We start from the raw sequence: 12,110 nt of genomic DNA, 5'->3' as shown, positions 1-12,110 counted from the left end.
TTCAGCTTGGTTATCGATAGAAGTACTCGGATGTGTGATTATCTTTGGACAGATGGAAAACTCACCTTAAAAAATTAATATTGTAGATAAAGAACTTCTTACGATATAGATTTCGTTGCTTAACAAATAACACTATTTATTTCGATTTTCCAACTTTCACAATAAAGAAAAAATTCAAATTTTTTCAGTAATAAAGAATATGACTAATTTTTTTTTTATATCTATCATGAAGATAACAACATGCATGTATTTAAATTTTAAGAGAAAAAAATCCTCTATATTTGTTATTGATAGCAGGAAAAATTCATCGCTCGTAAAATTTGGAAAAATGTGATAGATGGTATTGCTCTGATAAATGACATTTTTCGACATTATTTATTTTCTTTCGACATAATTTATTCATTTATTTTATTATGACATTATTTATTTTTGAGATTTTAATAATCAACGTAATTTTTTAAAATATTCAGCCTATTTTGAAATTATTCAGAATAAAACTCATCGTTCATTTTGACTCATATTATAAGCGATTAAGCTATTCTTGATTTTTTATAATAACAATAATTTCATATAAACGGTATATTTTTAAAATTAAAATACAGTAATTCATTAAAATTAATTTAATAATTGCATTTAAAGTGAATTATATTTTACTAAGTGAATTGTCTTTGTACTTTGTATCAATTTGCAAACTTTCTGCAGAATCTGAATGAAATTTTATTAGTCCGTGCTTGTCTATAGAAATAGTATTTATTACACGACCAAATAAAAAAATTAACTTACAGATTCAAATGTAACAATATTAGTGTAAACAACTTTGTCAGCCTCAGTTTATTTTCAATTGGTTTAAAATAAGATAATAATTATTTCAAATACAAAAAGGTCAAGAGAAATGTTTCTCTTTATTTCAGGATTATACTGTAATTACTTTTTATCATTTTTGGTGAAAAAATAAACTAGTTTGCAAGTTAATTTTCACGATAAGATGGCGCCATCTATTGATTTTTCGTTTGAGTACTACTGAAAACTTATGTTTTTTTTTGTTATTGTGTGTGTGTGTGTGTGTGTACGTGTGTGTGTGTGATCATTTCATTGATCTTAAATAAATACAATGTAGAATGTAGTAATCGTAAGAATAAAAATTGATTTTAAATAAAATGTTCTTTTATTCATGTGATATCTCATAAATGAAAAGAAATATATTTACTAAACCATTTAAAGAAATAGTAATAATTTACGTTTAGTTTTTATCAGAAGATGGCGCCACGTTTCAGTCTTCCTTTTGAATGCTATCGGAGATTTTTTTTTACAATTAATTCTCGCGATTATCCTTAGTAAAATGTAAAAAAGTAATTGAATTGGTGCGACCATAATGTTGTTTTATATTGCATTTAAACCTACTAAAAAATTTATCTGATATTAGACAAAGAATGGACATATAAATTTGAAAATCTAACTTTTCTGTGGCTTAAAAATACTCAATTGAAAGAAATACTTTTAACTTTCCAGGGATATGTCAGTTTAATTTTATTTTTATTGAAAAGTGAGGAAATAGCGTAAGCGATTTTTTTATTTCAAAATTTTATTAATTTCTAAAAAATATGTTTTAAGAAAATAAAAGTTTAAAATAATAAACTATTAGATTTTGACTTCAATTCTATTTGGACTAAAAATTTGTTTAAAAAAATAAAGATGCATTTCTACAAAAGTCAACGAAAACAGCAACGGTTTCCACTTTTGATTTGCATTTTTTTAAAAATGTAATTTTATTTTGTTCGAGAAAAAAAAGACTACTCTCTTATTACATTTGATATAGTGAATTGAAAATTTCAAATTTTCAACGTATTTTGATAAACGCGGATGATTTAGATATTAGGTTTGACACCAGACTCCTAATTATAATGATTTATCAAATGCTTAGATAAAGATAGAACGTGAATCTGTTTAGAGAATTCTGAATCAATATTTTATCGTTTAAAATTAGATCCAAAACAATAGTGACGGAAAACAGTGAACAAATATAAATTTTGAATATCAGATATGGTTATAAACATAAAATAAATAATATCAATGAGCCATTTCTTTTCCAGAAAAACAATGGACAAAACTTTACAGAATATTAGGATATTGAAGTGTAGTGTTTTTGTAAGTATGTGAATCTTTGTATATCGAAGCGTCGGTGGTATAACGGTTAGCATAGCTGCCTTCCAAGCAGTTGACCCGGGTTCGACTCCCGGCCGACGCAGTTATTCTTTTTATAGTCTCCTCTAATAGCCTGTTTTTTTTTTTTTTTTTTTTTTGTTATCTTTTTTCTTCTAATCCTAATATTCTACAATTATTTCATTTCTACAACAATTCGAGAATCTCTAAATTTGTGGTAATACTCAGCTTTTTTCGAATCATGTTTCTCAGATGTTACAATTTTTATTCAGTCACTGGCGTATTTCTATTAGCAAATATTTGTTGATATTTCAAAATATTAATAAGTAACTAAAAGTTAAAAACAGAAATTGCAAAAATTTTAAGAAAGTGGTCTTATAAATTAATTTTGTTTTTTAGAACTTTTTTAAAAAGAAAAATAAACAAGAAACCTACATAGTAATAATAAGATGTACATCAATTTTTCAGGAAAATTAAACTTAAAAAAAATCATATATATTTATTTTTTAGGTTAATAAACTAATATTTGTATTAGGAGAATAATTATGCTTCGAATTACTTTTCCCAGAATATAGGATTAAAAAAATTCAGACATAAAATATTCTACCCTTTTTATTCTAATTAGTGTTGGATTTCTGACTGGACAATTACCAAGTCAGTTAAAGAAGGTCAATTAAAGAACTTCATATTCTTAAGTGACAAAAACAAAGTACAAAATACATTAGATTATTGTAATATTGGTCGGATTGTATCAGATTAGTATGTAATATTGATTGCATTCTGACATGTTTCATTACATTCTCTTAAATATTAGAATACTTATAAAGAATCCCTACTTCAATAATATTGCATAGAAACTTGGATGCCGGGCGGTTTGGAGTCACAATGGATAAACAGAAACAAATGCATTTTTGCAAAGTTAATAAAATAAGGCTTTATTTTGGATAATTTTTTTTTAGCATTTTCAAAATCCGTGGGAGGTGTAACTAAATAGATCACTAAGTTAAAAGAGGGGGCCTTATAATGTGCAATGCCTATAGTCTTAAAAAAAATCTATAACAATCATCATATTATCGATATTTCTAGAAATAAAACAAGATTTATTAAAACTTTTAATCTATATTCTTTGGCAAATTTAAACCAAATTTTTTAGTTCGGAAAATTGAACGATATAAAATTTCCTCTTTTCAATGCCAATTAAATTAAAAGCACAGACTATTAACAAATTTTAAATTTTTCGATTGTTAATTCTAAATTTGCAATTAAGTGAAATCTGAAATGAAAAAAAAAACCCACTTAGTAATGCTTCAATACCTTAAATACCCTTTATATTATTAGAGGAATTAAAGTAATAAGTATTCCAAATAAAATGTGATTTGAAATTTAAAAAGTTCGTTGGTCGAGGGGTTAAATATTTTTCTGAAAAATTCTTCCCTCAGTTGATAAATACGATACGATTTAATTTTTCTTTACTTCTTACGGCTATTTAGATGCTGCTTTAACATTCATTTAAACCATTTTATGGTTCCATAATCCATTAAATGCATGAAAGAATTAATGAAATGGAACTTCTAGCCTGCTTGTTCAAATGTATTAAGGGAAACTTGATGTATTTGGAATAAAGAGTAGCAAATGACATCAGAAAAAGAAATTTTATTTAGAAAACCAGAATTTATGCTGTGTATTCTTATTGCGACTTTCCGGCTGCGTGAGGCGGGAGAGGAGAGATTCCCCATCTAAAATGTTAAAAAAAAAAAAAAAAAAGGCTGCAGCGTTAAGTAAAACAAGACAATGATTTACTTTTACACAAAAAAGAACAAAATAAAAGTTACAAAGAACAAATAGTAGTAGTTCTTTCGAGACAGAAAAAATATTAAATTCCGGTCGGCCAGTTGACATAGTGGGTAATGATAGTAGCTACCATCAAGGTGGCATAGATTGCGGCAAGTCGCCACATGTATAAACCGATTTATAAACTTAAAATAATAAATTTATCTATATAAAAGGAAGTGTTTATGTGTGCGAGATGTACAGCCATATCTATCATATTTGCAGCGATAAATAATTTAGTAATAGATAATCCTAATGTTGATTCGCTACTCCTCGAAATCCGAATTTCAAAATTTGATTAAAAAAATGTTTTGTTTTGATTGAATTTGCTCATAATATCGTTTCTCTATCGTTTGGAATCATTTCGTAACTTATGTCCAGGTCATTTTCATCCTAAGATGGATGCAGTTTGATATCAGAGTTACTAGTCCACCACCAAAAATGGGCGGTAAGTTCTTGTGGACAATACCCTGCGTCACTATCCCCAAGGCAACGTACTTTTTTGCTTCAGATTTTAAAACTTTTTTTTGACTAAGTTCCTTTTCCAAAAGGTTCTTTCCACGTTTTAAAAGTTGTAGAAGGTGTCGGAGAATTTTGAGATTTGCATTTTCTTTTCGATTTCGGTTTTATTACTTGAGAGGTTTCAGGTGCATATGTGGAATGTTCTGCATCAATTTTTTTTTCATGAGATGTTTGATTTTATGGCAATGTTTATACAATTATTGCAAGAACAGTTTCACGAGATGATTTTTTTAACTGCTGAAGCGTAACTGAAGTCAGGAATAGGAGTTTGAGACTGAACCTTAAGCCTGATTTTGAAGTATGGAATCTTTTATTTTGGTTGTCGTGATCTGTTTTTCTAGTTTTCAGCACAGGCAGAAGCGAAAATATGAGGGATTATCGGAACCGCAGTTTGCGCACTTTATCTGTGTGGAATACTAATGGTCATCATGCCTCTTTCAGCACAACTGATACAAATAAGTGACCCATTCAAAGGCGGTTTGTCTTTGAGTGATCAATGTGTTGGCACTGGAAACAACCAAGTGGGTTTAGAATATACGGCTACACTGATAATCTTATATAATATTCATAAATGTGCTCGGGTAATTTTGGCACCTGAGACCTTAAGATATAATGCTTCATTTCATGGAGTTATCCATCACGCCGTATAGTGATACTCCGGATATCTCTTGGGATTTCAACTTTTATTATTTCCACTAATACATTTTACAGTTTCCAGCATGTAATAACAGCTTTCGAGATATTGAGGGATTAGTGAAGACTGACTGTAATAGCTACTGTAGGCGAAGTTTAGTTTTTGAATCTGCTGGACTTGATTTCGAGAATTCACCTCTACTAACAAGCCTCCAGAGCGCATCTAATTAATAGAAGTAACTTTACTGACAGTTTCGGTTACAGCTTTTTGTACTAAAAACGCGAAACAGTTTCAAATGTTTAATTACTATTACATTTTCACAATGAAAAAACAATTTCCAGAATTTAAAGAACATTTTATTATGACCGATGAAAAACCGACTCTGAAAAAATTTCGAGCCCGGTTGCACTACTCAAACTTGACGATTGAAAGTAGCCACCGTCGCTGCCCATTGCTATCATCGGCGTTTACCTTAGTGTTAGCTGGAACGTATACGCTCAGAGTCGTCTCTGTAGACAAAGACCACCCATAATTCTAAGCATAAGAAATTTTCCTTCCGCTTGATTCCCAGCAGATAGAAACTCAAACTGCTAGTTCCATGTCAAATGATACCCCGTGTACCACAGTGCACTATTTGTCTAATGGGCAGCATATACGTTCAACATGGACTTTTGACTGCCCCTGAGAAAGAAAAACAAATAGAATAGCTACAGCTTACCATGGAAATCTCACTCGGCGAAAGGCGAAGGAAGAAAAAGAAGATAATAGTTCAATGAGATTAAACTGGAAGAGATTAACCCCTTAACCTGCAACTACGGGCATAACTCGTAGTTCGATGCTTAGCTACAAATAAAAATGTTATTGGTTTATGTTATAATTAACAATCTCTAAAATATAATTGCGTTAGGTATACAAAATTTCAGGTTGTAATTACCAGTCAAAAACCCTACAAAATCAAATATTGTGCGTAAGTCACAACTGGTTTAAATACCGTAAGTGGTGTGCGTACAACTTAAGACTGATTTGCCTAACCGTGGAATGATTCGAAGTCAGCCTAACTTTTTTTACGTTTTCGACCCAAACTTTTAGAAAGTAAATCGTAGGTTAAGGGGTTAAAAATATCCAGGAACCTTAGGATTGGGACAGCCGTACTTGCCTGTTGTAAGTGGGTTTTGATCTCTGACATTATATGAAGGATTTGGATACAAATAATTCAAACAGTTTGTATGCATGTTAAAATTCTACAGAGTATTAAAAGTGGAAGTTATTACTGGTTAATATACTGAAAATTTGTATTTCATATTTACTTTGCACACAAAGAATACATTTAACCCTTTCTAGGGCCGTGAGAATTAACTATAAATGTTTTTAAAAAGATTGTTATCACTGCTCACATTCCCGTCTTATGCTTTGACAGATCTTTTCCCAGAGAATTATTTTATATGGTGTGGAAATGATGAGCATTTGTTCTATTTGTGAAATTGTACTCCTTCAAAAATATTATTTTCCACTGTATTTATTTTTTAATTATATGGCGATTCCATTTTATACATTTTACAACGAATTACAGCCATCAACGAATTGCTGAAAATTTGTTTACGGGCTAGATTTTATTGCCGTATTATATATGATCAAAGATCTTACAAGAGAACGATAGAAAATAACTTATTGTGGCTTTGATTTCGTTGATAATCAACACAGGGAACCGCCTTGCGAGATCGGCTAGAATGAAATAAAACAAACATAAAGCATTTATAATTTTATTTAAACCCGATTTGACAATCGCACTTTGATTTTCTTATCACAAATTCCTTTTTCCAACTCCGATGGATTGTAGATTCACATATAATCGATCTGAAGTAAGATTATTATTCTTTCTTCCAATCAATTTCGTTCTCAATGAATCTCTTATTTCCGGTTTTCGTTCTTCAAATTTCTGACATCACAGAAGATTTATGTTTTCGTTTAGATAATGGTAGTGATATGGTGTGGAGAACACACAATCAGTAGGCATCAGTAAAAAAAAAAAAACTTATTTACACGAAGAGACTAACACAAAGACGAATACAGGACAGCATACAGCAGCACACTACAGCAGACAGTAGGCCACAAGTAGTAATCGTCCACAGCACACGAAGCGGCCAGACAGAATTCAGCAGGAGAGGGGATCCTCGGAGCTCCGCTTTACGGTCTCTCCAATGGTTGAACTTCTCACAACTGGCTACTACAGACCAGATACGACGCTGCTTCCGCAGTAGACAACTATATTCAATGCTCACAGCTCAGTTCAGCTCAGCACTCGCTCCCCGCAACGTTGGCACCCCGCTGTTGTAACGAGTCTTCAAGAAGATAGCGAAGCTTGTCGGCGACTGTTACTTCAATTCACGATGACAACGACACACCACAGCTTGAGAGGGCAAGCCTCTGTTCCTAATGGACGTATCGACGAAATCCTTGAAGTTTCGAGCATTATCCATTTTGTCGCCAAATGGTCGTTAAGCTATAGGATCACTGGCTTGGCATCCGAAAGCATCCAATTCAAATGACTGTAAAACGGTCTTTCTTACCATGACCTCTTCGTGCTGGGAAGCAAAATTACAGGTTTGTAACTATAGCATACAGGTATAAAAGACATTCTTAACAAGATAAATAATTTAATCCACATTTAACATTAATAACTTTTGAAATGAAACCGATTTCGGATTTAGAAATAAGATTTCAACATCAGATTTGTAAATATGAAGAAAAATCCTAATTAACAATTTTTTACCGCTAAGCCATTTCAACTTTTAAAAAAAATTGAAAAATAGTAACTTGTAATAGCTCGGCAGTTCAAGCGAAATGTTTCTTCCTTCGTTCTAACTCCTAGACTTTTTGTAACTGCAACAGATGCAATATTGAGACTAACAAAAAAAAAAAAAAAAAAAAAAAATTGGAAATTTCTCTGCATCATTTTATGTTTTTATTTTGCATTGAAAAATTTAAAGTAGATTATTAAATCAAAACCTTAATTACAAAGGTTTAAAAAATATAAGACAGCAGTTTCCATTTGAAGATATTTTCAGCTAAAAATGAAATTTGAAATGAAGCAATTTTTCACCTTCACAGCGGGAGATTAACAATTATTTTATATAGATACCTGGCAATAACCGAGTTTTGAATTATTTCAGTCAATAAACATTTGAAGGAAAACAAGTATTTTACAAAGCAGGGATTAGAAATTTACTTCAAAAAGGATAATATAAAAAATGATGAGAATTCATAAATAATGCCTTCATCCATTTTTAATCTTAAAGAATCAGGCATATACGAAGTTGTTTATCCAAGTCCTCAATAAGTTTCCGATTAACCCAATTAGGTGAAGAATGTTAGCCAAGGTTCCCAATCCTTGTTACCTAAACACCCGTGACAGAGCCTGTACTGAATTGGGACATAAAAATGGTGGTTCAATAGGATGTCGGACGCCTCTTTCAGGTGGAACATTAGCCCCTTCTCTTCTTCCTCCCAATAGCATACTTTCAAAAAAAATTCTCATTTTAATACTAGTATGAATTCATTCGATACAATACGAGATTCGATACAACCAAAAAACAAAGCTTAATTTTTTGTTCACTCGGTTTAGTGCAACGATTTTTTAAAGTTCTCAAAAATAAATATAATTTATTAATTAATCCATTTTTTAAATTTTCATCTAATTTGAATCAAGTCTCGAAGAGTGCCCAGAATCTATAAAGAGTATACATATAGATAAATATAAAAATTATTCTTAATATTTGACTAATGTATTTTGATCACGTTTCTACAATACATTATAAATTTATATAATCGCAATATATATTTACGAGGAAGCGGGAAACATCCAAAAGGTGACAGCAGATAAAATAATGCACATCTGGATAGTCAGCAAAACTAAGATATCTTATATGAGAATAAAATTTAATTTAAATAAAAACCGAGTCTTGAAAACAATACAAACATTGAATCTAAATGAGCAACAACCTACAAGTGACAACAAATCATTTCGGTCCTTGTCATAGAAATTATAAAATGTTACACGAAAGGCTCAAAACAAATTTTTAGTAGCATTTAGCCAACAGTTGAATCTAAATGAGGTCTATTTACAAAAGCTGTCTGCAAGTGCTTTAGGATACAAAGGACTTTGCCAAGAAAAGTTCAAAATGACTAGGAAACGAACATTCCCAATATTTAAGCAAGTGTCTTAGACTTGTTATAAGAATTTGAGCATAAGTACTTCGTCGTAAGAATTGTATAAATATGAAATTTAAAAAAGCTTTCGATGAATTGTCATTAGAAAATCAACCGTTTCCTAACCCATCTTGCTTGAAGACAACTTTTCATTTACTAACATTACAGATTAAACTACACATTAAATAATAAACCTATCTCAATAAAAATGTGATAGTAAAAAAGAATCACAAGGCATTTCATTCTCACACAGGAAAATCGGTTCAAACTATTTTTCAAATCTTATGAATTTCGCTTGAAAGTGGTATTACTTTTTTTGTGGGGCACTCCTTTCAGGATAACTGAAGATTCAAGTATATCAAATAATGCTTACCAGCCAGTTTTCGACAATTAGACAAGAGACAATAATGGAGTTTTTTAGCCCCACGAAATGGAATTTGCTCCATTTCTTCAACACATGCATCCACAGTTATTTGGTGCACAAGTCCCAAGCGGTCATAGTCCTTGGCAGCCTTGATCCACTCCATAGTGGAGCGCATCCTGTTATTTAGAGTATCGAACAATTCACAGGGTAAAAAGAAAGACATGTGGACACTACGGAAGATGAAGAAAGAATGGTCAAAAATCAACATCCTAGAAAGAATCGAGCAAGAACTTTACTATAGGCATCGCATAATAAACAAAAGTTCAAAACGCTACAAAATGAAAATTCATCATTTAAATTCCATATGAGCAACAGCTTATAAAAGATTTTAGCAAGTGCCGGATCTTTGAAGACTTGCCAGGAGACTTATTGGGAAAAAGTAATTATTAAAAACTAAGTTTTTCGATATTTAAAGAAATTTCAGTACAAGCCTTTTGTCATAAGAATTTTATAAGAAATTTCAAAAAAGGTTCTTAAATTGCCATCAGAAAATCAAGCATCCCCAATTGTTTTTGCTTGAATCCAACTTTTCACTTATAATACAGTACTGTGCAAATTAATTTTGACAAACAGTTTTTTTTAAGAAAATTGTTCCTTTCTCGGTGATTTTCTGCCTCAAACCATTTTCAACTGCATTTTCTTAGAACGTGTGACTGCCCTTGACTAATCTAAACCGGTTTGACCACGTGATAAGGACATTTCGAAAATTTTAACTTCAGTTGCTGTAAAAAGTGGTCGCTTGTGTGAATTGGTTTGGTTTGGTTTAGTGGCTCAAAAGCCATATTTGGCCATGCTGCGCCAAACGCATGACTTATCTTAATATACAATGTTTTAAGTAAGACACAGAAACACACAAAAAACTACAAAACAAACTCAGAGGAGCTTATCAATTCCTATGTCATGTAAAAACAAAAACAAATTTGGATGGGAATTATCTCCCATCAAGTCTTTTAATTCAATGTTATTTTTGCCAAAATGGTTTCGTCTAAATGTATTAAAACTAGGGCATTTCACCAGAATATGCTTAATGGTTAAAAGACAATGACAGGAGGAACATGTAGGCGCTGGTTCTGAATTGAGAAGATGTTTGTGCGTTAATCTGGTGTGTCCGATTTTAAGACGATTTAATAGAATTGATTGCCTTCGGCTTAAATTATTATTTTTTGTAGATCTTACCAAGGGCTGAACTTCGTGTAGCTTATTTTTATCTTGCTGGTCCCAAACATTTTGCCATTTTTTCGCAAGCTGATTTTTTATAGCTTGCAAAGCATCATTTAAAGGAACAAAATTTTCAATTAATGCTGTACAACTTCTTGCAGCATTATCTACTGTTTCATTTCCCTGAATTCCTGAGTGCCCAGAAATCCAACAAAATATTATCTGTATACCCTTCTCTGATAAATATAGGTAATATTCTATACATTTCACTACTATTGGGTGACTTGAAGGAGAAACATTTTTGAGAGCTTCGATTGCGCTTTTGGAGTCTGTGTATAAAATATTTCTTTTATGATTCTTTTCTGCTATTTTTATAAAAGCCCTGTATATAGCATAAATTTCCGATGTGAAAACGGAGCAGAATCTGTGCAATCTTTCTGAGAATATCTCATGCCTTAGCATTACAGCCGCACCCACATTGTTACCAGCTTTGGATCCATCTGTAAAAATAGCTTCATAATTAGAAAATTGTTGTCTGTGAGCGTTAAAAATGGACTGATAAATGAAATTTAATGTTGTCGGCTTACGCCACTTTTCAAACGTATCAATAAAATTTATAATTGTATTTTTGCATGGAGGAATTTCGTCCGCTTGTGTGAATTGTCTCCTTCTGACGTATATTAAAAAACAGATATCACTCCCAGGAAAAAGGACTAGAATTGTTACCCTTAGTCAGCATACTTCTATGGCTGTGAGGGATATTGCTGCAGTAATTGGAGTTGGAAAATCCAGTGTTTCTAGGATTATTAATCAGCAAAAGAATTTTGGAGCGGTGTCTCCAAAATGAAAGGGTAAATGTGGACGCAAACGCAAGACCACACTTCGAACAGACAAGTTTCTTGTACGAAATAGTACAATGCATCCTTACGAAACAAGTAGAGATCTTCAGAGAGGATTATTATCTACTGGTGTGAGCGTGGATTCATCGACAGTTCGATGAAGGCTTAGTGAAGCTGGGAGGTTTGCAAGAAAACCAATAGAAAAACAGTTATTAAAACCTGCAATGAAGAAAAAACATTTGGATTGGGATAGACTGCACAGGATTGGAAGAAGACTGTATTCAGCGACAAAACGCATTTTCTTGTGCAAGGGTTTCGACCAAGATTTGTCAGGCGA

General features: G+C 31.7%; 1 non-coding gene across 1 annotated transcript; it reads left to right on the top strand.

Annotated features, from left to right (window-relative positions):
• The first annotated feature begins 2,173 nt into the window (after nt 1-2,173).
• On the top strand, nt 2,174-2,245 carry Trnag-ucc (transfer RNA glycine (anticodon UCC)). Its single transcript has one exon. It is a non-coding gene; the product is annotated as a tRNA-Gly (tRNA).
• Nucleotides 2,246-12,110: the final 9,865 nt, after the last annotated feature.

This window comes from Argiope bruennichi, chromosome 5 (assembly GCF_947563725.1).
Source record: "Argiope bruennichi chromosome 5, qqArgBrue1.1, whole genome shotgun sequence".
Classification (NCBI taxonomy): Eukaryota; Metazoa; Arthropoda; class Arachnida; order Araneae; family Araneidae; genus Argiope; species Argiope bruennichi.
The sequence above is the reverse complement of the archived record's forward strand: the minus strand, read 5'-3'. Positions and strand labels throughout refer to the sequence as shown.